The sequence below is a fragment of the Diplotaxodon limnothrissa genome, linkage group LG20 (genome assembly GCF_057381915.1).
Source record: "Diplotaxodon limnothrissa isolate DT_005_m linkage group LG20, D_limnothrissa_male_GT1.1, whole genome shotgun sequence".
NCBI lineage: Eukaryota > Metazoa > Chordata > Actinopteri > Cichliformes > Cichlidae > Diplotaxodon > Diplotaxodon limnothrissa.
In genome coordinates this window covers 13,568,563-13,596,157 of record NC_140615.1, presented here as the reverse complement: position 1 = coordinate 13,596,157, position 27,595 = coordinate 13,568,563, and the positions used below count along the sequence as shown (strand labels likewise).

Sequence of the window (27,595 nt, the reverse complement as noted above, 5' to 3'; positions counted from 1 at the left end):
TAATTAAAGTCAGGCAGCCAAACTTAAAATGCAAAAGATATTTCTTAAAGCAGCAGAAAAGCTTTTTGTTACCATCGCTGCCACCTCTGTGGAAGATTAGACACACTTTCCATTGATTTAAACTTTGGGCTTTTTAATTAGAGTGATGTGAGACTTCACTTGGATGTGTTTTACAGCCACACTAAAAGCACGACTGGCTCATTACTGTAGTCACTCATTAAACCCAGGAGCACATGTGTTTCAGAGAGTGCATGAGAATATGGCGAACTGGACTGTTATTTAACAGAAGACACAGGGAGAGTGACGGACAGCTCTCAACACCAAGCCTTCAGTGCAGAGTGTTTTGAGTTGGACAAAAAAAGTTTTTGTAATTTTTTTGTAATTTGAATTAAAATGAAAGCAGCTATGTGTAGTTGGCAGCAAATTTGGAGTAAGGACTGGTCATCGATTAGTGTAATGTTATTTTGGCTTCAGCTGTCCCTCAAATGGGTAACATCATATCATTTTCATCATGTCAATATTTCATTTTAAAAGGATCGTAGAATTTCTGACTGTTGCAGAGAAATGTTGGAGGATGAAACTCTGAAATGAGATTCAGGCTTCTGTCTGTCCTACTGTGTCTGTCTACGGAGGCCCACTGTAAGGGGCTTTCACTGAGCTGCTAACCCTTCTTCTGAGCTCTTTTTTCCCCCCATTCTTATTTCCACTTTCCTTATGCTACCTTAGCACAGAGACAGAGAGACAAGCCCACTGAAGACGACTGGCTGTTGCTTAACGGGCCCCTTACAGAAGACTCCGCCCATCTCACCCTGTTTGTCCAATAATTAGTCATCCAGAAGGGCAGTGGATGACCAAGCAATCCACTGTATATGTGCACACAGGTTCTATGGTGGTCATTACTACTGGTGTAATTATGTCCTTCTTCTCACTACTTCTGCTTTCGTGCAGATTTTTTGACACGTGTACATAAGCGCTATACAAATACAGGCCATTTACCATTTACCATAATCACTTTGGATCCAGTGTAAATTTAAAACAACAGGCAGATGCCAGCAGAAAAAGCAAAGACAAAGCATATCTTGGCTCAGAGGCAGAGCACTTTTATTCTGTGTTTTTACACACAGTCACAGGGAAGCACACACTCTCTCACTATTATTTTCTCTTATTCAGAGTATTATATTATGGCCTGCAATAGTCAGTTAAGACTCTTTATAGTTGGATTTTGTTTTTACGCGTATTTTCTGTTTGTTTCTTTGCCATTCCAAATTGTTCAAGAGTTTCTAAAATAGTTTGAAATAGCAGCTTGTGAAATTCTGTGATGATTGATGTCAATGTTTACAATAAGTTCTTTTTTTTTTAAAAAGCTAAAAAAGTAAAAGCTATGAGATCAATACATTTCAACCTAAATATAAAACAGTAAAATAAGTTTTCTCTGATCTGTTTTTATGGCAGCTGAATTGAGAATGTTGTTACAGATGTATCCATTTAATGTCCATAATTATTCACCACAGTTAGTAGGATGACCTCTGCATCAGATGATAGAGGAATCCAAATGTTGTATTGATTTAGACAAATAGCGTTTCTTCCCACATTTTTCTTCTTACTGCACAGATTAATGTTTCTGTCCATCCGAAAAATCCTGAAGCCAGGTACGGTCACACTGTCGTTTAGGAAGTGTTAGTGTAGCAACTCCTCCATGAAACACATTGGAGTACACTCTGTAAGCTCTCTGGGTCTCAGTCACATCACTAAGCTCGTCCACATTATTGCTCAAAGAGCTCACATTGTTATGGTGATGGCTGGAGCCTCTTAACCCTCTCAGGCTCAAATTAAACTTTTTGTTGCTAATGCACAACCAAGTCCTGCAGTGGTACTTATGAGTAAAAAAAACCTCATAAAATATGTATGTGGGGTAATCAGGTTGTTAGTTTTTAACTGTTGCAAATCGGCAACGCCTGCCTTGAGAGGGTTAACTCTCCACTGAGCTCCAGCTCTGAAACTCTGTCCTTCTAAAGTGTTGTCAAAATCATTAATAAAATTGATATTTTTTTAAGGTGTCAGGAAAACAGTTTTTTTTCCCATCAAAGAATAAACTTTATAGTTAGAACTTTGTCTTGAATAATCAGACAATATAAACTGTGGCTTACATTAATACTTATAATATAATATAATATAATATAATATAATAATATTTATTTTGAATTAAATGGGAGAAACAAACAGATTAAGAATGGATCTCGAAAAGGAGTTTTTCCTATGGTGGTGTTATGTTAATTAGTTCCACAGGTGGTAAGAGATTTTTATTTGCATACTTCTCCACTAGCAAATGCTTACAGGATGGGTTTAATTCAAAGCAGCTTTCCCTGTTTTTTTTTTCTTTCTTTGTGTGTGTGTGTGTGTGTGTGTGTGTGTGTGTGTGTGTGTGTGTGTGCGTGCGCGCGCGCGTTTCGGTTTGTTTACAAAGTTGTCCTTAAGTCAGATTCCTGTTAGCAGTAAAATCTTAATATGTCTTTAAATGTGCTCTGTCACACTACATCATGCAGTCTCTGCCTTTTCTTCTGTCATTGTTTTTTTGTTGTTTCTTCTTTTGCCAGCGTTTTACAATTTTTTGTTTTTCTCTGCCCCGGTTTCTCTCTGTCCTGTTGCTATTTTCCATCACTTTTTTTTGCATCTTGTACCGTTTAAAGCTCTGTTTGCTTCTGCCAGTAGCTGGAGTTTGCTTGGGTCACATTTGTTTTAGTGCTACACTGATAGAGGCTTGTAGTATGCTCTCCAGAGAGTACAGTAGACTGCTGCGCAGACACTCTTGCCAGCCTCTTTCTCTAACATATGTATACTGTATTCTGCCATCACCAAATGATTTATTTTAGAAAATGATGCAACTTGAACTCTATAAAAGAAACTGAGATGTGTGTGTGTAGCCACTTAGATGCTGCTTTTATTACACTTGCCTTTGTTATTTAAATAAGTGTGCTCTATTTTAACCAAGTATTCTCTGAATATAGTACATTTTCAGTTGACAAGGTCTTACTGTTTCAAACATATAAATGAATCTTAAAATCCCTTTTTTGTCCCTAGTTTTGTGGTATTATAATTTTTTTTGAAGTTACTGGAATATTTTGTTGTTTTTGTTTACCCATTATGCTCTTTGGGCTGGGTAACAAAGTTGGATAGAAAACACAGCCATAGAAGTGTAGACGGGGTTAGTCGGCAGCAAACAGCAGGAGGTGTGTGAAGAAGTAAAAGATGGCTCAGGCCACCAAGGCTGTTCTCATGAAGCAAAGCCAATAGCGCCAGTAATTATAAAACTGCCTAAAATGCTGTCTTTGTAGACAGGCTTACTGGTGTGTGTTGTTTGGTGGCAGTTTTGTGACTCAAGTCAAATTACAAGGAAATAAAGTGTCATTACTTATTTCTTGCAGCTGTGATTGAGCATCGGCATAACTGCGCATTTTAAAAATGTAAAAAAACAAAATGCAAAAAGCACCACAAAGAATTTAATAATGCACATATCTTATATATCAGTTTCTTTCACTATTGTTTTATTTTCTGCTTTGTACCTCATACCCTGCTATTACTGAATTATCCCACACATGTCTGAAATGATGGCACTGTTATGATGTTTGGCAAGATCAGGAGTGGTAAGGGTTTACATTTAAAGCCAAAGAGAGAAAATTTCTACTCTAGGAAATAGAAATCTGAGGGAAGGCTACAATTATGTTCATATTTGCACTATGCTAACAGTAATATTTTTTATGAAGTAGAAAACCCTAAATCGAGCAGTCTGCTGATTCTGTCTACTTATTTGTCTCTTTGCTACGCATGCTGACAGATAACTAAAGCTTGTCAGCTACTGGTGTCAAAACTACCACCCTTTTCCTGCTTTTTCAAAATTAGTTAGTGCATATGGTTTGTGTCCCATACATTTATTTATTTATTTATTTTATTTTTATCTTTTGCACATTCTGAGCATTTAGCAAGATTTGGGTTGATGGATGACTATATTTTGGTGTCTGCCCGTTCATGATGTTTCCTGTGCTTGTGTGTGTTTGTGACTAGGGATGGGTATCGTTTAGGTTAGGATACCAGTACCAAAACCGGTACTTTTGAAACGGTGCTGGTGCTTAAACGGTGCTCGAACTGGTGCTTAAAGAATGGAGAACACAAAATTGGTCCAAAAACCTCTCATGTTCAGCTGTTTTTTTGTAAAAAGATAACAATTTTAACAAGTTTAACTGTTTTCCACTTTTTCTTTGGTCATTTTAGCCTTTTTGGCCAGGGTGAAGGGAGTACCTGCCATCAAACAAGAAGACAGCCGCATGTAACTACAACGGTGTTTGCGAGTTCACCTTACATGTATTAATTTAATAACGTGGTTAGCTTACACACGAACAACATTAAGCTACTCACCCAGAGAAGAACAGGTGCTGCTGCCATCATCATCCGTCATCATTTCGACTACACTGGCAGGGCTACGGGCCAGGACTCTCCTCTTCGGGTTTTTGGGGGATGTTGCTAACTTCGAATCGAATTTTAATCACGATTACGATCTGGGCTTTCAACGATCATTAAAAATGACTGAGCCGATTATTAGCCCCTCCCTCATTTATCCGCGACACCTTAAAGGCCGGTCCGTGAAAATATTGTCGGGCATAAACCGGTCCGTGGCGCAAAAAAGGTTGGAGACCGCTGATTAAGAGGACCCGAGGGAAGCTCGGAAAGCTAAGCAGAAGTTATTTGGAGAGGAGAGTGACTGCCGTTGGTTGAAAAGAGAGGTAAAAAAAACTTCAGTGGTGTTGCACACTTTTATATTATTTTTTAAAGTCATTATTCAATACATTGTTATTGTTAACCCTTTAAATCCGGTCAGAGCAGCACGCTCCGTTTTGTGTAACTATTTTTAAATCCCTGTAGAACCTGAACCTTGTAAGCTAGCGCAATAATTTGTTTTGCATATGAAACTTACATCTTATGCCATCAGCTTGTCCTCGGTCACGGTTTCCTTCCACATAAATTGCATAAAAAGCGCTTGCAGGAACAAAAACATAATATTCCAGAAACACGCTTTGCCGATCCGATCAGCTGTTCGTAACACTTCGCACATTGAAACAGACGTCACCGCTAACTATCACATGTCCGCCATTTCCTGCCCGAAACCGGAAGTGATGTCATTTTCGCGGAAAATGTAGTTTTTTTTTTACTTGTAGGCCTTTAAAGCCTATACTGGTCATGCTTGACTTTTCTGAATAGTTTCTGGGATGCTTAGAACTCGAATTGCACTGTTGGAAATAGTTTATTTTGATGCACCTGCTGTTTTCTTTGCAAATTTGCATCATAGGATTGTTTTTGTTTTTCCTGCAGTATATAAAAATTGCTGTATCTCCAAAATAAAACTATGAAGACACTCAAAATAAACTTTTTTGTATTTAAAGTTTTGAGGGATAAACCTCTTAAATTTCTCCAAGTAGAAATATATGTTAAAAAACAAAAACAATTTTCAATTTTTTTGTAGTTTATTGCACTTTTTTGCAATTAATGTAGTTACTATGGACTTAATGCATACATATTATTAAAATATGGGCTATAACAGTTGTATAGCAACTTGAAATGCTCCCACAAATGGCACTACAACATGTAAAAAAATAATATAAGCTCTGGCGGACTTAGTTCTATAGTAGGTCTTAAAGGGTTAAATAAATATCGTCAAATAATCGCGATCTCAATTTCAGTGAAAATAATCGTGATTATCATTTTTGCCATAATCGAGCAGCCCTAGCTATCGGCTTTTAACACAATGCTATACGTCGCCAGGTGTTTCATCAGATTTGAGGTGTCACCTCCTTTGCACAGTATCACCTTAAAGCACTTGTTGCAGGCTGCTGAGTTTGCATCTTTTGCTGTGAAGTACAGCCAGAATTTGACCGCTTCGGCTTGGGCATTTTTAATCTGTAGCTCTGCTCTAAAAGAGCGTATGTACTTGGGCCCGCCTACTATCCTTGGAAAAGTAAAATGGCTAGAACCCAAAGTGTATGACATCTCAGGGGAAAAAAAGCTGCTTTTCGGTCTAGTTACTACCGTTTATGTCAGAACTGGTGCCGTAATGGCACCGGATACCAGTACCCATCCCTATTTGTGACATACTTTAGTCTGAATCTATGTGGATGACGTTTATTTCAGTGTCGGCGGCTGTGGGCGTCTGCAAGATCCGACATTCCTGGATCTGGCAGCTGTGCCGAAGTTTGTGTGTGTGTGTTTGTGTGTATTCCGAGCTTGTGTTTCGCAAAGAAAATGCTCCTGTTTGATTTTGATTTTGTGTAGTAACCCCACACTTTCTCCACACCATGTACAATTCTCCCAGTTTTTTGTCACCTCCAGCTACTTCCCCATCACTGTTTTTCTCAGTCTCAGATTTTCCTTTCTCTCTGTTTTGCAGATTCACTTCCTGAGTGTGTGTATGTGCATTTTAATGTGTTCTCACATTGCCATTATTGTGTCCTTTTGGTCAGCTTACACCATTTTCCGTTATGTAATATATTTACTGCACTAGATGGTTCCTTTTGTTTTCAACTTTGCTCAGTGGCCAGGTGCACCTAGCTACTTCAGATGGCCATTTTGGTCACTCTTTGTGCACACGTCTACCAGGAAGTCATTTATACAAATTAGCTGTGTGAGGTCTAGTTTCAGGAAGGTCACTAAAACGGAAAAGCAATTGCCTGGAAGGAAGGATATTTTTAATCATTGTGTAAAAAGTGATCAAACGATTCAGAGATTTTTCAACAAATGACAAAAAACAGTTTTTTGTTGGTTGAGGAAAAACAAATTATGAACTAATGAAGAAAATACATTAAAACAGCAGAAATCACATTAGGGAATTATAGTGCTGTGCAAATAAAGGGCTGTACAATAATTGTATTTGACCACTTCCAGAGAAATTTTTGTGTGTGTGTGTGTGTGTGTGTGTGTGTGTGTGTGTGTGTGTGTGTGTGTTTGTGTTTAGTCACTTGACCACTGAACGTTAAACCAGTGTTGTGTCTACACATAATGGACAACCTGGCAAAGATGCAGTCTTATCTTTAGTCATTCTTCTTAGTAGCCTGTAACAAAAACACACCAATTGTTTCCATTACATTAGTTCAGTTGAATCAAAAAAAAAAAAAAAGATGCCAAATTACAGACAACTGAACTGAAAATCAGTGTTAACACATCCCATGGAGTACAGCAGTGAGTTTGCACAGCCGTCTGTGAAACATGGTGGAGGCTGTGTCATGGTGCATTTCAAAATTGATGGAGTTATGAACGCAGGAACGTGCCAGATTTTCCTCCACCATGCAATAATAACTGGAATTTGGTTGACAACAGTGGTGTTCAGCATGACAGTGATCCCAATCACACTGCCAATGCAGGAGGAAAAGCATGCCTGAATAGAAAAACATACAACCAAACACTATCAGTCATGGACTGGCCTCCTCAGAGCCTAGACCTCAACATTGAAGCAGTGAAAAACAGAGCAAAAGGAAAGCCATGAATTGTTTTCCCTGGCCCGGTCTCTCTTCAAACAGATGCAGCAGTGGGTTGATTGGCATGCATGATAGAGGCTGGACATTGTAAAGACGTGTTGGTGTCACAATGAAGAAGGAAAAAATGTATGTTCAGTAGTATTTAACAGTGACACATTGTGTTATTTTAGCATTTTGCTGTAGTTTTCTCCATCCATATTAGGTGAACAGAATAGCAACCTTTAATTATAGTAGCCCTTTAATTATGCACAGTTCTGAGTTTTATGCGATTCCAGTGTTATTCAGCATGGAGCATAAACAACCAGTGTGTTTTTTAACTATTGTGGCCAAACAGTGGAATGTTAGGTCGCCTGTCCTGAGTCCCACTTGCTGTAAACCAGAATGAAACCAAGTCCTAAAGCAGACACAGAGTAGAGTTCTGGTAGGGCATCACCAGGATGGGTTAGCACACTTCTGATGGGATGTATCATACAGAGTAAATTTATATCATTACTTATTTCACAAATGTTCTTTTTATTTGAAAAAAGTGTACTTAAGCAGCAAACATAAAATGCTGTTACAGAGGTTTGGACAGTGTTAACTCATTTTTATTGCTTTTTCCTAATGGATCATAAATTTCACAAAGATCCTGAGAGAGAAAATGAATGATACAGAGTGAGGGTTAGGTAGAGGCTTTCGCCCCCATCCTCCAGCCTCAGAGGCCTCTGGGCTGGCTGGGAGCCAGGGGCAGCCGGGAGGTGAGGTATTTTAATTCACCTTAGAAAGGAAATTGGAAAGGAAATTATTTGCACCACAGTGAGGCAGACAATGGAGGCAAGTTTTGTGATAGTGAGTATGCCACCAGGCAGTAGTTAGACCAGAGATGTTTCAGAAAACAGATTCAAGGTAACAAATACTACCAAATTATAGTGTTATGATTGAAGGGTGCAAAACAGAAGCATATGAAATTCCAGACATGTTATTATAACTCGTCCACTGAGTACAGAACAAAGCGTGTGGGCCATAACATACAAGGAATACAGTAGACATGCAGCAGAAAAGAAAAAATCTTAATTAAGGTGTAGGGCTGGGCCATATTATACCGTTCACGGTAATACCGGTATAATGTTAGGCAACGATAGGAAAATGAAATATCGCGATAGAATGGGAGTAAAACGCGCATGCGCAGTGCCTTTGTTTTCATACGCACATGGCCGATTGTGAAAACAGATGAACCAGAATTGGTTTGTAAAAATGGTGCAACTTCCGTGATGTGGAACTGGTTTGGTGTTTGTCCGTCAGATACACAACAAAGCACATTTTTTTGCAGAACATGCAAGCGGCCGTTGTCATTGTCATATTTGTCGGACTAAGATGCTCTTAAATCTGGGAGTAATCTGGGTCCTAAACTCCGTATGCTTCAGGTCAAACAACACTGCAGCATCACTTAGAGTTAAAAACTCTCTAAATTCTTTCATCTTTAATAAAACGATCAGCATTGCTGCTTTACCAGGTGTAACTATAAAGTTTAACTTCCAGGCATCCATGAAAACAAAAGTTATTACATTTAACGGAGTTAGAAGTTAGCAGGAAGCTAGCGGAAGTTAGCTCGCTAGTTTCGCTAGTTACCTAAGCATGATATTGCATGTTCTGACTGAGAGATTTCTGAAAAAAATCAAACGTACAGCTCTGCTATCACTTCCAACATAAATGAAGACAGGAAACTAAACAGCAGTGACGTTTGTAGGGTTACTGAAGTTGGGCTAGCTGGTATATAATGATGTGCTACGTGACCGCTAGCGATACAGCTATGTTAGCATAACATAAACAGTGAAGCTGGAGGACGAACACTAACACTTTTCCACTTATAAAAGTTAACGTGAAGGTTCTTCATGGTTAGAGACAAATGCAATCGCATGGCAGGATGCTGTAAACGGACCAAACTTCAGTCAGGAGAACAACTGAGATAATCCATCCACAATACGAGGTTAGTCATTAATATACTGCAACAACATGGGAATAGAGCAGCTGCCAGAGAATTCAACATTAATGAATCAATGGTACAGAAGTGGAGGAAGCAAGAAGAATGAGTTTAATAAAGTTTGATTTATCTGACTGCTTTGTTTCGCTTAATGTGCCTTATAATCCCGTGCACCTTATGGTCCGAAAAATGCGTACTGCACACTGCAGTTTAATGTTGCAAAGCACCTATTTTTAACTTCAGTGGATATTATATATGGTTATGCTCAGGATATGTCAGCCCATTTCTACTGGAAATGCCTTTTTGTTAAACTTTCAGCAAGGAATTTGCATTTGCACTGTTACATTTTTATAAAGCTTTAATGTACATAAAAACCAGCTTCTTGTTTAAGTGAAAATAAATGGAAGGTTGTCTTTTTGCGCTAGTAATGTTGTGGAGTTGTATTTTGTCTCGCATCAATTATATCGTCGGTTATATCGTTATCGCAAATTTTCAAATATATATCGTGATAAATATTTTTGGCCATATCGCCCTGCTCTATTAAGGTGTATGAAATCTGTTTCTCTTATACCACTCATCTGTATTTTACAAATCAAAAATGTGGTTTAGGGAAAAATCAATTTGTACCGCTGTCCTTACAACCTCTTCTCAGATGACAGCTCTCATTAAATGGGTGAAATGATGTGTGGATACAAACTGCAATTTGACAGGTTGAAAAGCACACAATTGTGAGTCATTGTGTAGTTGGTAATGTCATGATTAATGTTTGAATGTGTGTAGGTAAATTAGTTAAGTTTTCCCCTGTGGTGGTGGTTTGCAGCAGCTGTTATGTTAAGCCTTGGGTCTCATATGGTTTTCACATTAGAGTCAATGCCAAAACCCAGCATGCAGGTACGTTTATATATTAGGAGGTTGGAAAATGAGAATGTCGTATGTTTTACTTAAGTAGAGAGGCTGTTGAAGCAAGCAGGAAGGCCATAAACGTTAGTCATCAGTGTCTATCTCCGCTGTAGATTTATATTACAGTTTTTCTCAAATGCTAAAACACATGTCACAAACGTTACCACCAGGTCCCCCAATGTCCAAACACAACACCCTTCTCTAAAGCTACATAAACACAACCACACCTTCCCACTGCAAAACTCAAACTCCCACACCAAGAGAGCAGCTCGAAGCTGTCAAAACTATAAACACTATACACAGCATTACACACTACAGCAAAACAATTGAAAACACAATGCTCAATTTGTGAGAAGGTTCTTTGTTTCATAACTGCCAATGCATATTTTAGAAACTATACAGTAACGGATCGTCGTAGATCCCTGCAGAGGATTAGGCATTTAGATTTGTGAGTTTCATATGAGTAGTATAAATCTATAGAAAATCCTGCATGTACGTACACTACTGTAACACAACTCAATGCAAAAACAGAATCTATTGCACACAACAGTAATCTTGAAAACATGAACAGGGTGTGAAGTTTTTTTATTTACGTTATTCACACACACACACACACACACACACCACAATCACTGTGCGGCATCATGTCGCTGAGCTGTTGCTCGCATCTCGTCCGTAATGATGGTACGAGGTTGTCTTGCTCTCCCTCCTGGACCTTCTCCTCTCCCATGTTGGCCTTCTCCTCTTCCTCGTTGGTCGCTCCTCTTCCTCCTCTCATTTGAACTCCTCTTCCTCATTGGCCTGCTCCTCTTCTTCCAGGGCCAGCTCTTCTCCCTCCTCTGCATCAAATTCCTCTTCCCCTGACTCTGCCTTCATCCATTGTGTTTGTTTGGAACCTTCAGCATACTGTGCACTCTGAACTTGCTTTTACATGTGGGTACAGCATTAGCAACAAGTGTCTTCAATTTTGAGTCATTGTGTGTAGTGAATGACGCCAGGTGTGTTCCCTGTGTTCAAAGATTGGTGACTGTGGCAAGCATTTTGCATCACATGGGCTTTCATTTGAGGATATGAGCAGAGTTGTTTTGCAACATGTGTTTTAGCAAGGAAAAATGTGTTTAGATTTATGAGTACAGAGGGTTGTGTTTTGTGAATTGTGTCTTCATGTGACATGTGTTTATGGTACTGGAATATGGTGGCTACATTTAGTAAATGTGTTTAGACTACTGGTCATTTGGGTTACAGGATTGGCTTTTGTGTTTTAACATTTGAGAAAAACTGTAAGTGCTGTACTTGTTTGAAGGTCTGGCTCCTCAGTTCTAGTTATTATGGGTTATGGATGAAAATAGCATTATCTGCATAGCATCTAAGTGATGCTCTACTTTATTAAAAGAGAGTGTGGTCACGTTTTGTTTTTGTTTTTAAATGAGAAGGTCTCTTTTTTTAAATTACTTTTCTGTGTGTTTCAGATGCAGCGTACATATGTAATAAAGTATATGTATGTTTATGGTGATCCTGGCCCATGGTCAGAAGTGAAGTCAACTCAATTTTAAAAAGGAAAACATCTGAAGAACCCAAATTGAACTCGGGCTCATATTTCTTTTCCATCCAGACTCCCTGATGGCAGCTTTGACTGGATTCAGCAGCAGTTACATAACGTTGTCATTCCACAAATACCTTGTAACTTAGCTGATATTATTTCTACATATTGGCCTATGAATCAGATAATTAGCTCTTCAATTTGATGCTTACTGTCTTTACTGATGTAAAGGAGTTAATTGTTACTCTTAGTTGAATGCATAAAGATGACTGTCCTGTCCTGAGATTACTTAATTTAGGTCGTTTTCAAAATTGTGCTTATTTTGTTTAATCACTACACCCAATTAACGCGCGTGTTGCTGTTTTATAGCTCTTAAACCTGAATTGGTGTGTGTACAGTTAAGTCGCCGTGTGTCAGTCAATTTTTGTTGTGTTTAAACAAGTGGTTCATAAGTGTATTCGTATGAAAATATTTATTTAAAATATTTATTTTCTGTCAAAGGTTGAACATGATATATGTACTGCAACGTTGTACAACTGTTTTTAAAATAGAAAACATGAGTACATATAGTAAACTAAACTGTTAATTCTGACTAGGCAAACGCTTTTAAGTTCTCTTTTTCGGACTTTAAATGGCCAAACTATCTCTATCCTCCTGAACTCTCACTTCTAATGTACTGGTGTGCAGCAGCCCAAACAATAGCACGTATGCTGTTGCCGCCCACTCCTATGCTGTTAACCTGACATGACGTGACTCTACTTGATTCGTTCAGCACGGTGCTATTCTCGTTGTCATTGGCCTTTTTTGTTGCCTGCCACTTATAGTTTAGTTGAACTTGAGCACTGAGCATGTTTCATATCGCTATTGAGGAACATTTTTGCGCAATTTATTATTTTATCACCAACCTCTACAAGGAAGTGACATCGTGATATATCACTGACTAATGTACACAGGTGTGTTTAGTGTTATGCATATCACTGTATGTTGGTTTTTTGGCTGAGAAAGTGTAATGCTGATGATGTGTGTATAGTTATACAATTTTGGATTTTGCTGTTTGGCTGCTTGAGTGTTAGGTTCTGTAATTCTGGTGTTTGATTAATTGTAAAAAATACCAAGAGAAATTGTTCACACTAATTACAGGCCATAATATGATAAATATCACTGGGGAACAGTGATGTAGTCTAGCAACAGAAAATCTTTTCATAATGTATATAGATGAAAAAAAGTTTCTTTGATGTTAAGAAAATCCTGTAGGATTTGGAGCTTAACTAAGTATCTCCAGGTTTATCTCTGGTCTTTCAGTTTAAAAAAAGGGTGGGTTTTTTTTCTTCCTTTATTGCCATGGTAACCTTTGCTAAACACCTAGCAAGCAACCCCAGACTGCTGATGACCTGATTTAATTTTGGTGCTACAAGATCCCACAGACCTTGGTGTACAGATTAGTTTTTCCTGATGATCATCAACGAGAGATGCTTTTTCTTCTGTCCCTTTTTTTCCCTGCTGTCTGCCAGCTATGTTAAAGAATCAGAATCAGAATCAGAATACTTTATTGATCCCTGGGGGAAATTATTTTTTGTTACAGTGCTCCATTTTAAACCAACATTAAGACAAGACAGACAATACACTAACTAAGAATAGTACAATATATACATATATATACATACATACATACATAAGTCACTCAAAGGACTGCCATTGTTCGATAACATGAAACAGAATATGCCCTGTTGATCAACAAAAAAACAAAACAAACATTTTTCTTGCTTCCAAGACTGTTTAAGACCACCAGGGTTGTAGATCAGATCTGCCCTAATGAGCGGGCAGTGACACTGATAAACCTAATCGGTTATGCATTGTGTGCTGATGGACAAGAATTACTCTGCCAAGAACTTCCTAATCAGTGCTCCTTCTTCTAGCTTATTTCCCATGGATGCAATAAATAAATCTAATCATTATTCGTTTGCTATTAAAAGTAATCTGCCTCATTTTGCATATAGCAGACAGTTGTCTGTTATCAGAATCAGAATCAGAATCAGAATACTTTATTGATCCCTGGGGGAAATTATTTGCAATTATGTGCAAAGATCCAAAAGGCTCCAATGCTGTTGGCACTGTTTCAGTAAAATTTGTAAATATTCAACAGCTATTCGTATTTGAGCTTCACTTCTCAATCAGCTGAGTATTTTAGCAGGACACTGTGCAACACACACGAGTCTAAACAGAGTTAATCGTTTCCCTCCAGCTACTCTTCTCCCCACAGTTTCTCCGTGTTTTCCCCATGTTGTTGTGTGGTTGTGGTTTTTGTATTCTGCAATTCTTTGTGTATGTAATGATTTGTTGTAGACCTTGTGGCTGCTGTTTTTGGTATATGAACTTATACATGCATCTGCATGCACAAACAGATAAAAATCCATTAATTCAAGCACATTTGCAGGCGTCAAGAAAGCAGGACTAAACGTCTGCACGCTCACCATTTAGCCCAGCCTGTTCCCTCCCATATCCCACTTGTTTACAGTTGTACTGGTTACCGCAGACTCAAAGCTGCCACTCAAAATCAGATTCTACTCTCACATGTGGTGATGTCGACCTCCTGTTTAGAAAATAGTCGTCCTGTTTGACAGACCTGCACTTTCAGAGTTCCTTCACAGATTTAGATTTACGTATCCTATTTTGACAGCCGCCCGTAGTTGTTTATGTTCAAATGGTAAAATCTTTTGTTGATGAGGCTCCTTGTGTAAGTTTAAGGGTGCGTCTTTGTCTGTTACGCCACAACCCCCCCCCCCCCCCCCCCCCTCCCCCGATCTCTTCTCTGTGAGCTCTCACTTACTGAACTAATGTCAAGAAAGTAATCCATAAAAGCAGTGGCAGATGGCACAACTTCAATGAAATCACTGTTAGAGAAAGATGCCTTCAAAAAAAGAAAAAGAAAAGGAGTGGCTTTTCTCAGTAGAAGGAAATGCCATTTAAAGATCAAAAGAAATTCAAGCTAACTACTAGGGCACAATCGATAAACATCTTTTAACAGTCATAAAAACTGTTTAAAAGTAAAAAAAAACCCAAAACAAAACAGAATAACAACAAATGCGGTCATACAGCATTAAAAGGATTGTCTGACTGTTTGTTTACATGGACAATGAGCATTGTTTTTTAAACCTTTTATCCTCTTTAAAAGCAATTAGGCAAAAGAAAAACTTAAAGATAGCCATGTGATGGACAGGTGTCGTCTGACACAAACAACCAATCACACTGCCAGAGGACAATTTTAGAATACAACTCAAAACGTTTTAATCTCCAAGTTCTGTTGAATGTGCCACTCAATGTTAAAATAAATTTGCATGGTGAATGAGTTTTGGCCACCTACACCTGACGGTGCAGTGTTCGGTAATGACTCTGCCCTACTCAACACTCGTTGCTAGTGTTACAGTTCTGGTTAATCAAAGCCAAGAGGGCGTGGCATTACAGATAAAGGTTACAAAAAGCTGTGTGCTTTTGTTTCAAATCATGACACAAACACACACACAAAAACAGAAGCGGCATATCTGCATGTGATTCTCTGAGCCTTTTATCACATATCAGGTTCAGTATAAACATTTACCCACCAGTGTGGCAGAAAGCTTTCTCTGATTTACTTGCCAAACAGAAAATCTATCCGCATTATGGCACTAACCACAGCCTTAGTAGATCAGTTTCGGTTTTTTAATTGAATGCTGTCAGTGTAATCTAAAGGCTGCAGCAGCACAAAGTGAAACTTGATTTGATTTGATATACCTTTATCAGTCCCACAAGGGGAAATTTCACAAGGCTGCCGACCTATTGCACACAATGGCGGCGCCATCTTACCCTCCAACCATACATACATTACACAACTTGCAGGAGAGAAACACGACATTCTAATTAAATGATTTTAACTTGCTCAGGCAAAGCTTGGCACAATTAGGTTTTAAAACCAAAATTCCCCCTGAGATGCAGCATCACAAAGTGTCAGTGAGAGTCTCCTGGGCTCTTTCGGTGGCTTTTAAAGTCAACGTTGGAGCCTGTGAGTGAAGTGAAAACATTGTTTTTCACTCTCCCCCCGCTGCCCGCCTGTCCAGGTGGCAAATGTCACATGAGTATCTGGCTCTTTATGGAAGAGCCCTGTGACATTTGATTAAATGTGTAAGCAATATGAGCAAAAGGCACCTCTACCTGAGTGTCAGAAGGCTTCCACTAAAACAGATGGAGGGCAGAATATATTTTTTTAATCAAGCACAAATTTGTTTTGGTGCTACTTATCTTGCCCTTCTCACATTCTCTTTTATTTCCTTTCATGCCCAAAGCCTTTTTAAATAAATCTTCATGTAAGTCTTACTTCATTTTTCAAACCATGAAATTGTGCATGACAGGGCCAGCAACCAGGGTGTTGACAGAGACTAAGTTATTTAGTTAGTTGCCAGAAAAAGCCAAAACTGAAGTCGTGTCTTAGAGCATGCGCTTGCAAATACATGCACACACATGCTTGTTGAAAGACGTCCTGCTGTTTGCAATCTGGATCTCCTTTATTTTAAGTGGGGTTTCACGATAAACGAGCATCTTACAAGTGTCCTTCACATGCTGTTTAAACCCCCCCCCCCCAAAACACCAGTGTGCACACACAGACACACCTATGCACACACAGATTATTCATTGTCCTTAGTCTCTGTGAATCTAATACTGTTGCATTATATTACATCAGATGTGGTTCTATAGTTTCTTATTTGTTGTCATCAAAACTGTTGTTTTCTTTATCCAGTAAAATGACAATAGATTTGGACTTTCTTGATGTAGTGTGCCCAACTGCTGATTCCTGCCCTTTGCCATTTGAAGTAAGATTGATGAGGGTGAACCTTTTGTTTTTCCAAGAGATTTTTTTCTTGTTTTCAATTCAATGCGTTAATCTGAAAGCATTTATGCAGCAGTGCTGCTGCTGATGTTAATGTTTATGTCTCAGGGACTGGAAAACAGTGGAAAGCCTCAGTTACCGAAAACTGGACAGACTTGGGTATTTTGAAAAGACCAAGTTATATTCCTTGCCCCACCAGAACTGGTTGAGGTTTTGTAATGTCAAAGTTCTGCAGTGTGTGTGTTAAGCCGGCCTCTGTTAGAGCTGGAGTCTGTAGATGACGGAGTACAAAATATTTGCAAAATGTGCTACATTTGATGTGCCAGCCTGTCATTTTAACGGATTTTTTATTTTTATTTGAATTTTATTGAATTTTATTTTTTCCATTTATTTTTGCATGTGTGTTGCTGCTGCCTGTGTTTAATTGAGTAATTTCTGTAACTGTGAGACGCTGCTGGCCAGGTCTCCCTTGAAAAAGAGGTTTTTAATCTCAATGGGATCTTCCTGGTTAAATAAAGTTTAAATAAAAAAATTTAATTAAAAAAAAGCACAGTACTGTACAAAAGCCATGCTACGGATACTTCAATTTTTTTCCAAGGAACCAGATTTTCTTGTAATATTTCTAAAGTGTTTCCTGAGCAGTAGTTTTCAAGGTTTTCTGAAGGTCTTTCAAATTTTTCTTTTAGAAACCTAAAGACTTTCAGGGTTTTTCCCCCCCTTAAATATGAATCATTCAGGCCTCAGAAAGACACCAAACTTAAGGGTTGAAGCAGAGAGTTTAGCAAAGAACCAACTTTAGACAATTTGTCAAAACCACGCAGTTTGTTCCCATTTCTTCGGCATATTTTATATATTCAACTAAAGATATCAGTTTGGCAGATATAAAGTCGTATTTTTAAAACAACAAGGAGATTCATGAAGAATGATTAGCTAAATATTTGGCATATCTCTACATGATGTGGATTTTGTCCTTAAAAATGAAGCAGTGCTAGGCCTAAAAACCAAAAGTAAAAGCAAACATCATATGCTGAAACTAACATAGGACCTGAGAAACTGGCTCTGGACTACATCTCAAGTTAATCTATTCACTGGTTGCTGAAGCCTCATAAGAAATTATCTCAGTGGAAGGTTGGCTGTCGACAAGCCGTTCTTATAGAAGGGGGAGATATGCCAAGTTATACAAGTACTGGACTTAAAATCAGTGGCAACAAGTGTTAGTGATGAATCTTAAAATTTAAAAGAATTTCATTTTAATTTAAGAATTTAGTGGTTCAAATCAAACATTTGGTTCAAATGTTTGATATGTGCATAGGAGGTCAGGAGTGAGGTAACAGTGTGTGTCATCACACAGTGAAGGTGATTTATTGCATCTTTCAATACATAACTGAACTTATTTCCAATTTTCCTAGTGAAATAGAACAAAATGAGGTGTGGCTCAAGACACATGTTGAAAACAAAACCTGGATCTTATTGAATTCTTAAAAGAATCTTTCTGAATGTGACTGTAGCATCAGGGACAAATTTCAATTTAATAATATGTATAGACATTCAAGCTGATAGTCTTTAGATCTGCATCAATTTGTGCAATTTTAGAGTTCAAAAATCCAAATATACAGCACTATGCAAAACTTTAGGTCCTGGAGATATTTCCAGTCTTGTCAGATGATACCAACAGGCTGGAGTCTGAGGGGTCTCATTTCCCTCTACCCCTGGAATAATGGAAGAGCTTAAGCTTTAATCAAGCTCCAACATGTGCTAGGCTTGCCAGTTACCTGAGCCACTTTCTTATTTTTTATTTATTTATTTTTATTTTTTGCACTTTCTTAGCAATAATTGTACTTTAGCAGGAGCCTGACCTTCACACGAGGCTTATATGAGGGAGGAAAATGAATCTTATCTAGTCAAACTCTCCCAGTAGATCCTCCCACTAGCTGTTACTAATGTCAGAATAAATCAGCTGATGGTGGAGGCAAACTGCCACAACTACATGAAAAACTTTGGCAAGCAATGCAGACTTCATGCCACCACTTCATATATTATATGTGGAAATATGGTTATATAAAAATGTTTTTAGTTCTTTTTTGTTTTGTTTAAATGCGTGTATGTGTGCTGTATAGTATATAATTAAGACACTGTGTTATTTAACCTTTTTTTCCCCTCTGATTGCTCAATTGCTTCTGGGAACAGAGGTAGTATGCTGGGTAGAGTATTATGGTCTATGTTCTCATTCAAGTTGAGCTTTGTTTTTATGTACAGGATGTGCTCAAGCTGGTAATGAGAAAAAAGAGGAACATGGAGAGTGAGAGATGGAGGGATGGAGTGAGAGATGAGTCATTTTCTCTGTCAGACGCTGTTGTTTTCCACTAAACCCTGTTATTTTCGCTCATAAATGGTTGCCAGGTAGTGGGTGGAAAAAGAGTATCTTTTTTTGTTTTCACATTTGGTGTAATTTTATGATGGGGCAGACTGTGGTTTTTACTTGAAATATTTTTTTATGAACTTATTCCAATGTTCCTTTCACTTTGCATGAACCAAAACATGTGAAACGCTCATAGTTCTTACAATACTTAATGCGGGGAGTTCTTAAAAAACCAGTAATTCGCAAATCTCTACCTAGTATTGACACTTGTTAGCTTGAAAGATTGATGAAAATTAGGGTCGATCTGTCGTTTAGCTTTGAGCAAGCACGTGGTTGTGTCTGAGGGTTCCTCCTGCTCATCAGGAGTTTTTCCTTCCCACTGCCACCGAGCTCAGGGAAGGGTAGTGGTCTGCCGTGACCAGTTGGGTATTAGGGAAGGGAGACGGGACAAAAGACACACTGTTGCAGAGAGTCAGACATTAATAAAAATAATTTTGCAGGAGTTGTGAGCCAAGTGCACAAGATGACTTTAAAGGGGATAAAAGCTACATTAAAATCAGGCATGGTTGTTAGAGAGACAGTTCTTGATCACAACTTGTGTAAAGCAAACTACTGACAGGAAGAAAAATAAAGCAATGAATATTTATTTGGCCCTTCTTGGACAGACGCTGGATAGACTGATATGGAAGATGGCATTAAAATCTTTCGAACTAAGTAGAAAGGTATGGAGTATTATTAGATCACCAACAGCTTTTATTGAGCTAATTCAAATGACACATGAACTGGAATTGAATTGGATAACAGGGTTTGAGTAGATACTTGTGTCTGCATTTGGATTTGAAGGAACTCTTTTAAGAAACCATTTGCTCCCCGTTAAGCCGCCTGCGAGAGCCTCTCCTTTTATTATAGTGACTAATCTCTGGTTTGATCGCTCCACTGTAAGCGCTTCTTTCTCTCCATGATTGAAGCTTCCACACCATAAGCCATTGTAGAGAGTGGCATTTACTCTTTAGAAAACCTGCCAGATTTTTGACAGAAGTAAACCACTGTTATTGCACCTGTCGCAAGCAGGCTATATTTTGTTGAATAATTCTAATCTTACCTGTTAACCTTTGATAGGCAGATTTATAAAGAGTTCAATGAAAAGCGCAGAGTGGTCATTAGCTCCTTATAGCTGTAAACTCTATACATTGTTTTTTTCCTATAAGAAACATGGTTTTTATTTTTTGTTCGTTTTGGTCATTCATCACAATGTTGCTACCCTAATTTTCTTCTTTGTGCTTTATTTGTTTTACAGCCATATTTCTATATAGCAGGGCTTCATTTTTTGCACCTTTTAACTGCCTGTTGGCACATCAAACACAGTCAATTTAATTTAATAAAATCTTGAAAAATATATTTATTTACAGAAATAGATCCTTCCAATAGAGGAAGATGTGTTAGGACAAGATATGGCCATATAGTATATACAAAGTGACTCTATCTCAAAATAGAGAAGATATAGGCACACGGAAAAATGTGCTTTAACTGACTGAAACTGAATTTCATTGTTTAGTAAATAATGAATGAAAAATCCACAAGTAAGCAAATGGCTTTTGTAAAATATATGTAAATGTATATATGTAAAATAGCCACGTAAAATTTTGTTGTTGTTCAGAAAGTGAAACATGCACCTTCTGTTTCTTTTTCCGTCAACCTACTTTGGACTAATGGACTCCCAGAGGCTGCTTGATCCTTAGTCCCCACAGGTGTGTGTGTGAGACAGAGAGAGCGAGTAAATGATCAGGTATCCATGCGCTTATCTGTAATACCTTGCTTGAATTAGGCGCATTAAAAATTTAAGCCTATGTGTTTACACTTCAAGGTTGTTGTGTCACATGTGAAAGTGACACTTGCCTCTTGCTTCACAAAACAAAAAGTTGCTTTGTTTATTAGAAACCATATAACATTTTGCTATGTCAACCATAGATCGTTGATACCAAAAAAATAAAAATAAAAAATTCATAGAGGCATTCTGAAATGAGGTTTAGAAAAGGAGAAACTGCCTTTTCACTACTATGATCTTGGAAAAGTCAGGCTCTTCTCCTTTAGTGAGAGGCACATCTGCTTAGCTGAGTGCTCCTTCGGAGGGACTCTTCTTTTAACAGCTTGCCAACCACATCAGGGAATGTGAAAGAGTCTGTTTTCAAGGACAGACTCAAGATCCTTCACTTCAGTTTTTATTTTCCTAACCCCTTTCCTGACCCTGAACCCTGTCTTCTGTTACAGTCACCAGTTTTTTATGGGGTTGTGCTCTTACATCTGTCTGTCCTTCCTGTGTTATCTGTTTGTTTATTTATTTATTTGTCCTGAGCACTTGTTCTTGTGTTGTAATGCTCGCTGAGAGCACCCTGTTAACTGCACTTCTCATTCATGAGAAGTTTAAATGTGAACTTTTGGGTTCGTTTGGTGGTGTTTGTGGTAGTGATGGGGGTATTGATTTACATCTGCATACTTGGCAGTCTAGACAAGTTGGGAGGAGTACTCAAACAATGCTGTGGTGGAAGATAAACTGATACTTGGCTTAATGCTGCCATTATAACTATTACCTACTTAACAAAGGACCTGGCAGCTGTACACAGGACCACCTCACGTGCCTGGGGTGTCAAGTCTGAGGATGACAAGAAGGCATGTAGGAGGCGTGTTTTTGGTCTAGTTTGAGTGTGTATAAGTGAATGTGTTTTTCATTTACAGCACATAATTAACACATAGCTGAGACACTACATTTTTGACTGTTAGTTGTCCAGATAATACCTGTGTTTATCATAATGAATGTTGGGATTATGACTGTTTCTGTGGGCCTCTTTCTTTTCATTCCACTGCCTGTTTTTGTTAACGCAACAAGATAATACACAAAGGAATTCACCTTTCTGCCTATAAAGAGAACAAAAGGAGCTGCAAGCTAGAGTTGCATACCGGGCTGGCTTATCTTGTACTTTTGGCTGGTAGCAGTTCCTACACATACAGTGTACCCGCACCCAACACAATCAGCTTGCTAAGCTTTCAAGACTAAATAGAATAATATTTCCCTGTGAAATCCAACTCAAAACTTATTTTTTTTAATTTAAAGAACCTTTCCCGTTGTCAAGTAATGATAAAAATATAATCTAATTTCTGTAAACAATAACCTTATTCTGCCTGCATTTCTGTTTGTTAGTGTATGACAAATATAGCCTTTTGGAAACTAATTTTGGAAGTTAGACTGATGAAAAGGGATGCCATAGACCAGTTACATATAAAAGTAGACATTAGGGACAGGAACTCCTCCCCATCGTCTCATGACTGGTGGAGAGCTGATGGAGACGACGTGGGCATCAAGCTCACTGGACGAGATCCGCAATGTTGATATTATAAATATAGTGATTTTTAACAGCATGGGAACATGGACAGGAGGATGGAGCAGCAGGGCTACCCCAAATGAACAACAGGAAAAGAGGCAGAACTTGAGGGAATACATATTCATTTGCTTTGCATCTCAGACGCCTAGAGAGCAGTTCAAACTCCCAACCATCCTGGTCACTATTATTAAAAATATATACTCCCAAACCAGTTGGCAAGTAATTGCTGGAGGTTGCTGCCTCAAGCAACTATTTTAATCAATCAATCAATCAATCAATCAATCAATCAATCAACAACTGATTTCAACCAGCAACAGCTGGTTAACGTTAGTCACAAAGAGGGGGCTGATTGGAGGCAGATTGGCACGGTTGCCTATCCGGTTGTTCAGTCTGACGTCACTAGCCGTGTCTGGGTCTAAACTCCGCTGCAGGTCCATATATCAAACGATCACTATGGCATTACTGAGAGTTGAAAAACTGTCTAAATTCTTTCATCTTTAATAAAAATGATCAGCGTTCTGCTCTACCAGGTGTAACAATTGAGTTTAACATCCAGGCATCCATGAAAACGGAATTTATGACATTTAACGGAGTTAGAAGTTAGCAGGGAGTTAGCTCGCTAGCTTCTATCTAAATACAATATAGCATGTCCTGACTGCGGGGTTTTGGAAACAAATTAAAACGTACAGCTCTGTTATCACTTCCAACATAAATGAAGACAGAAAACTAAACAGCAGTGACGTTTGTAGGGTTACTGAAGTTTGGCTAGCTGGTACATAATGATGTGCTACGTGACCGCTAGCGACACAGCTATGTTAGCATAATATAAACAAGCTAACTTTTTTTCCACTTGATAAAAGTTACCGTGAGTGTTCTCGGTGGTCAGGAACAAATGTAATCGCATGGCAGGATGCTGTAAACAGACCAAACTTCAGCCAGGAGAACAACTGAGATAATCCATCCACAATACGAGGTTAGTCATTCATATACTGCTGCATGGGCTGGGCTGTAGTTACATCCTAAGGTTTTAAAAACTGAGCTTAAATAAATGATTAGCGGTAATAAAAGCCGAGGGAGGTCAACAGTGATCGCTGACTGTTTTAGGAGCTTTTTGAGATCAAATAGAAGAAAATACATAAAATTAAACATGTTAACAACACAAATGCCATATTAAACGCAGACTACTTTAGACCCGGAAGTAGGATTCGTCGCGTCATCACTGAACAACCGGATAGTTTGCATGGAAGATGCTGACTTCTTTGTATTTTAATTTGCTGACTAACTACCATGATGTCGAACAAGTGCAATGGAAATTGGGACTCCACAATTGACTTGACTACTTCCAGCAACAACTCACTGGCTGGGGAATTTAAATTTTTCTTTTGCAAGCAGTGGTTGCCAGGCAGTTGTCAACTTTTTTTCTAGACCTGTGTGTATAGGGACTTACTGAATGTATGCAGAAGCTTCCTGTTCGGGAAATTTCCAGTTAATAAATTATAATGGGAGGTGAGTAGGGACTGTCAATGGCCATTGATGTCATAGTCTATCATCCACCCTCCTAAACGGTTTGCTTTTTTTTTTAAATAAAAAAAAGAACAACATGTTTTTGTTAAATGTAGCAGTTCTTTACAAGAAACAGTGTAATTAAATACACTTTTGTTTCGAAGGGAAATTAACAGTAAGTAACCCTTACAAAGTCTTGCTCCGTGTTTAGTACATGCGTTATGCCTTCATCTTTGCAGAAACAGTGCGGTAAACAAACACCAGCCACAAATTTCTCAGCAACCCTTTAATATGGCTGCAGAGGACGCCGTCCTTATGAGTTTGTTTTGAATCCTAAAAACGGTTCTGTCAGTTCAGTGAGACAAAGTTCATTTAGTCTTTGTCAACATTGAGCAACCTGCACGTCAATAAGCTGATATGTTAGTTTTGGCATGTTGTGTTTTAATTTTGACGCTGAGAGTTTGGCAGTGGCCAAAGGAACCTTACGTTATTGTATTTGTTATTTTTTTTAAATTTCAAAAACTATTTTGTTTATTTTTTCAAACTTTCTTTGGGACTGTTTTTTGGAGTTCCCAACTTTGGCATACAAACGAGATTTGACCTTTCATAATGGCGGTGATATTGCTTTCTTTCAATGCATTCTTTTCAACACAACTGACATTTTCTCTTTATTTCTGTACAGTTATATACCAGGAATCATAAGTTGGTGATGCATGCAGGGCTTGCCATTATATTGTGCATCACTACATCTGACATGAATTTAAGCCGCAGTCTTTCTTAAGTAATCTGTCCAAATAGTAACAATATGTGGGAAACACTTCTATTATGCTGCTTAACTCTCTGTGAAGTGGAATGGTTGTAAGGCCACAAAAACTATATAGTGCAGTTAATGAATAGAGAATCAATGAGGGAGTCTTGATGAGTCAACTCCTATTTTATTTACTTAAGTTAACACAGATGTGTCAGAGCAATTTGGTAGAATTTTTTACCTTGCAAACATGTTGATCCAAAAATGCACATCTGAACTTCAGTTTGTCTTCATTTAAAAAGACTAACCGTGGTCTCCTCAGGCTGTTTGGGGCTTAGGAAATTCTTCACATCTAATGTCTGCTGCTCCATGGCTTTCCATTATCATGTGACTTGCACCCTTAGTTTATGAGGGGAATTTTACCCGAGTAGAGTAGTCACCAACTCAAGTACCTTGTTATTCGGCTTACACGACTCCAGGTGATTTTAGGATACTTGCCTGTGGTTGAATGTCATCTGTCATATTTACATGCTACAGATAAAGCTGCAATAACTATTTTTTTTTAAAGAAATGATGGATCAGAATACTGTTTTTATTTCGTAAAGCATAGATGACGTTTTTTAAAATTTTGATTTATTCTCAGTGCACTGCACTCAGTCCGTTTCCAGATACATAACTGTTTTCAGCAAAAACTCAACTGTCACAAACTGGCAAGACGCAAATAGCATGCAAACAAAGTTAGTAATTAGCTTCCGAACATAGTATTGAGTTTTTCGTGGTTCAGGACTTAAAAACAACTGATTACTACACTTTATAATTACCAGGTGGCCTGAAAGAATTATGATAATGTAATACCTTTCCTTCTGGATGTGTAGGAAAGCTGTAGGCAACTAATAATGCATGTGCTTTATCAACTTTATGAGGTGATAATATGTGAATGTTATGTTTACAGGTTGTCCTGTGGCCCAAAGGCCCAAACAATCTATTATTACTGCTTTAATTCAAGTTGTCTACTAATAAGAAATCCCTGATATTCTCTCGTATAATGCTGATTTTATTTACCCTATTAAAATGAATCTCATGTAACCATAGTTATGGGGATTTATCTGGATTTTTAACATCATTTAATATATTAACTTGGACCACATTATGAATCAGACGTTGTCATGGATCCAGGGTTTCGTTCCCGAGGTTTGGTATTTATAGATCCTTACTTGTTGGCTTCTTTATGTTATACTCTCTGGTTTTTGTTCAATAAGAAGAGCTCACTAGGAAGAATTGAATATAATTTATCGAGATAGAGAAATTCATTTATTTGGCAGTTAGATTCCAATGACCCATCATGGCAGAACAAAATCCCAGCAGTGATAGGATTTAGGACAGGACCCCCCGGAGTCTAGACGCTAGTGGTGGCGAAGATGAAGACTGAGGCTTAAATAGAGCTCTGGCTGAGATGTCTGAGGTGGAGATGAGGAGGAGGAGGTGAGTTGCACAAAAGAGTCTGAAAGGGAGAATGACAGAGAGCACAGATTTAAACATGTGAAGTGGAGGCTGATCTCTATTGTGTTCCTTTCTCATATTTTTGTATATATTCTCCTGTTTGTTATTTATTCCTGCTGTCTACTATTTATATTTTATTCCAGCACAGTTGGTGTGGAGCACCCACAATTTTGTTGTACCCGTAAAATTACAATAAAGGGCTATTCTATTCTATTCTTCTACTCTATTCTTCTAATCTATTCAAATAAAGCGGGCGAGAAAATGATTGGAGTAATGATTACAGTATTGAGATTGACAGTGTGGGTAAGCTGTAGTCATGTAAAGAAAAGAAAAGCATATGAACACCCAGGAAAGCAGGCAGATGAGTGATTACAGATCAGAAATGAAGCATAAGCTTCATTTGAGCTGTCTGTGTTCGGTTCATGGTTATAGTTTATCTTTTATTCCTTGAGCTTCAGTTTATCCTGCCTCCCTCATGTTTTTGTTAAGTGTCTGTCTGTGTTAGGTGCACTTAGTGATCATATTTTTTTTTGGTATTCGTTTGCCTCTTGTGCCTCATTTACTTTTACTTCCCTTGTTTAATCTCTGATTACTTTCAGCTGTGTTACTATTTTGTTTCCACTTCTCCCTGATTTAAACCCTCAGTTTGTTGTTTGTTTCCAACTCATTCCTTGAGAGTCCTAATGCTGTAGTTGTCCTCTTGGTATTTTCAGTTTTCTTTGTTATCAATAGACTTTCTGGCCTAAATAAATGGCTCACTTTTCGTTTGTACTCCACCTCTCTCCATCTTTGCAATTGAGTCCCCACTAGGGATGGGTATCGTTTAAGTTTTATCTGATACTGGTGCCAAACTGGTACTTTTGAAACGGTGCCGGTGCTCGAACCGGTGCTTAAAGAATGGAGAACACAAAATTGGTCCAAAAACCTCATGTTTAGCTGTTTTTTTGTAAAAAGATAACAATGTTAGCCTTTTCTGCAGCTATAGGGCATATATGGTATCACTCTTGGCTGGAAGCAGTGCTTAAACAATGGAAAAAACACAGACTTTGTCAAAAACCTCTCATGTTTAGCTGTTTTCCACTTTTTCTTTCGTCATTTTAGCCTTTTTGGCCCGGATGAAAGGAGTATCAAACAAGAAGACAGTCTCATGTAACTACTACGTGTTTGCTAGTTCACCTTACATGCATTAATTTAATAACGTGGTTAGAGTACTCAACGTAAATTACACACGAACAACATTAAGCTACTCACGCAGAGAAGAACGGCTGCTGCTGCCATCATCATCCTCATCATTTCTGCTACACTGGCAGGGCTAGGGGCCAGGACTCTCCTC

General features: G+C 38.3%; 1 protein-coding gene across 2 annotated transcripts in view; it reads left to right on the top strand.

The window, feature by feature from the left end:
• The window catches only part of LOC146610678 (vitamin D3 receptor A), an 89,541-nt gene that overhangs the window by 7,777 nt on the left and 54,169 nt on the right, over positions 1-27,595 (top strand). The window lies entirely within an intron of this gene.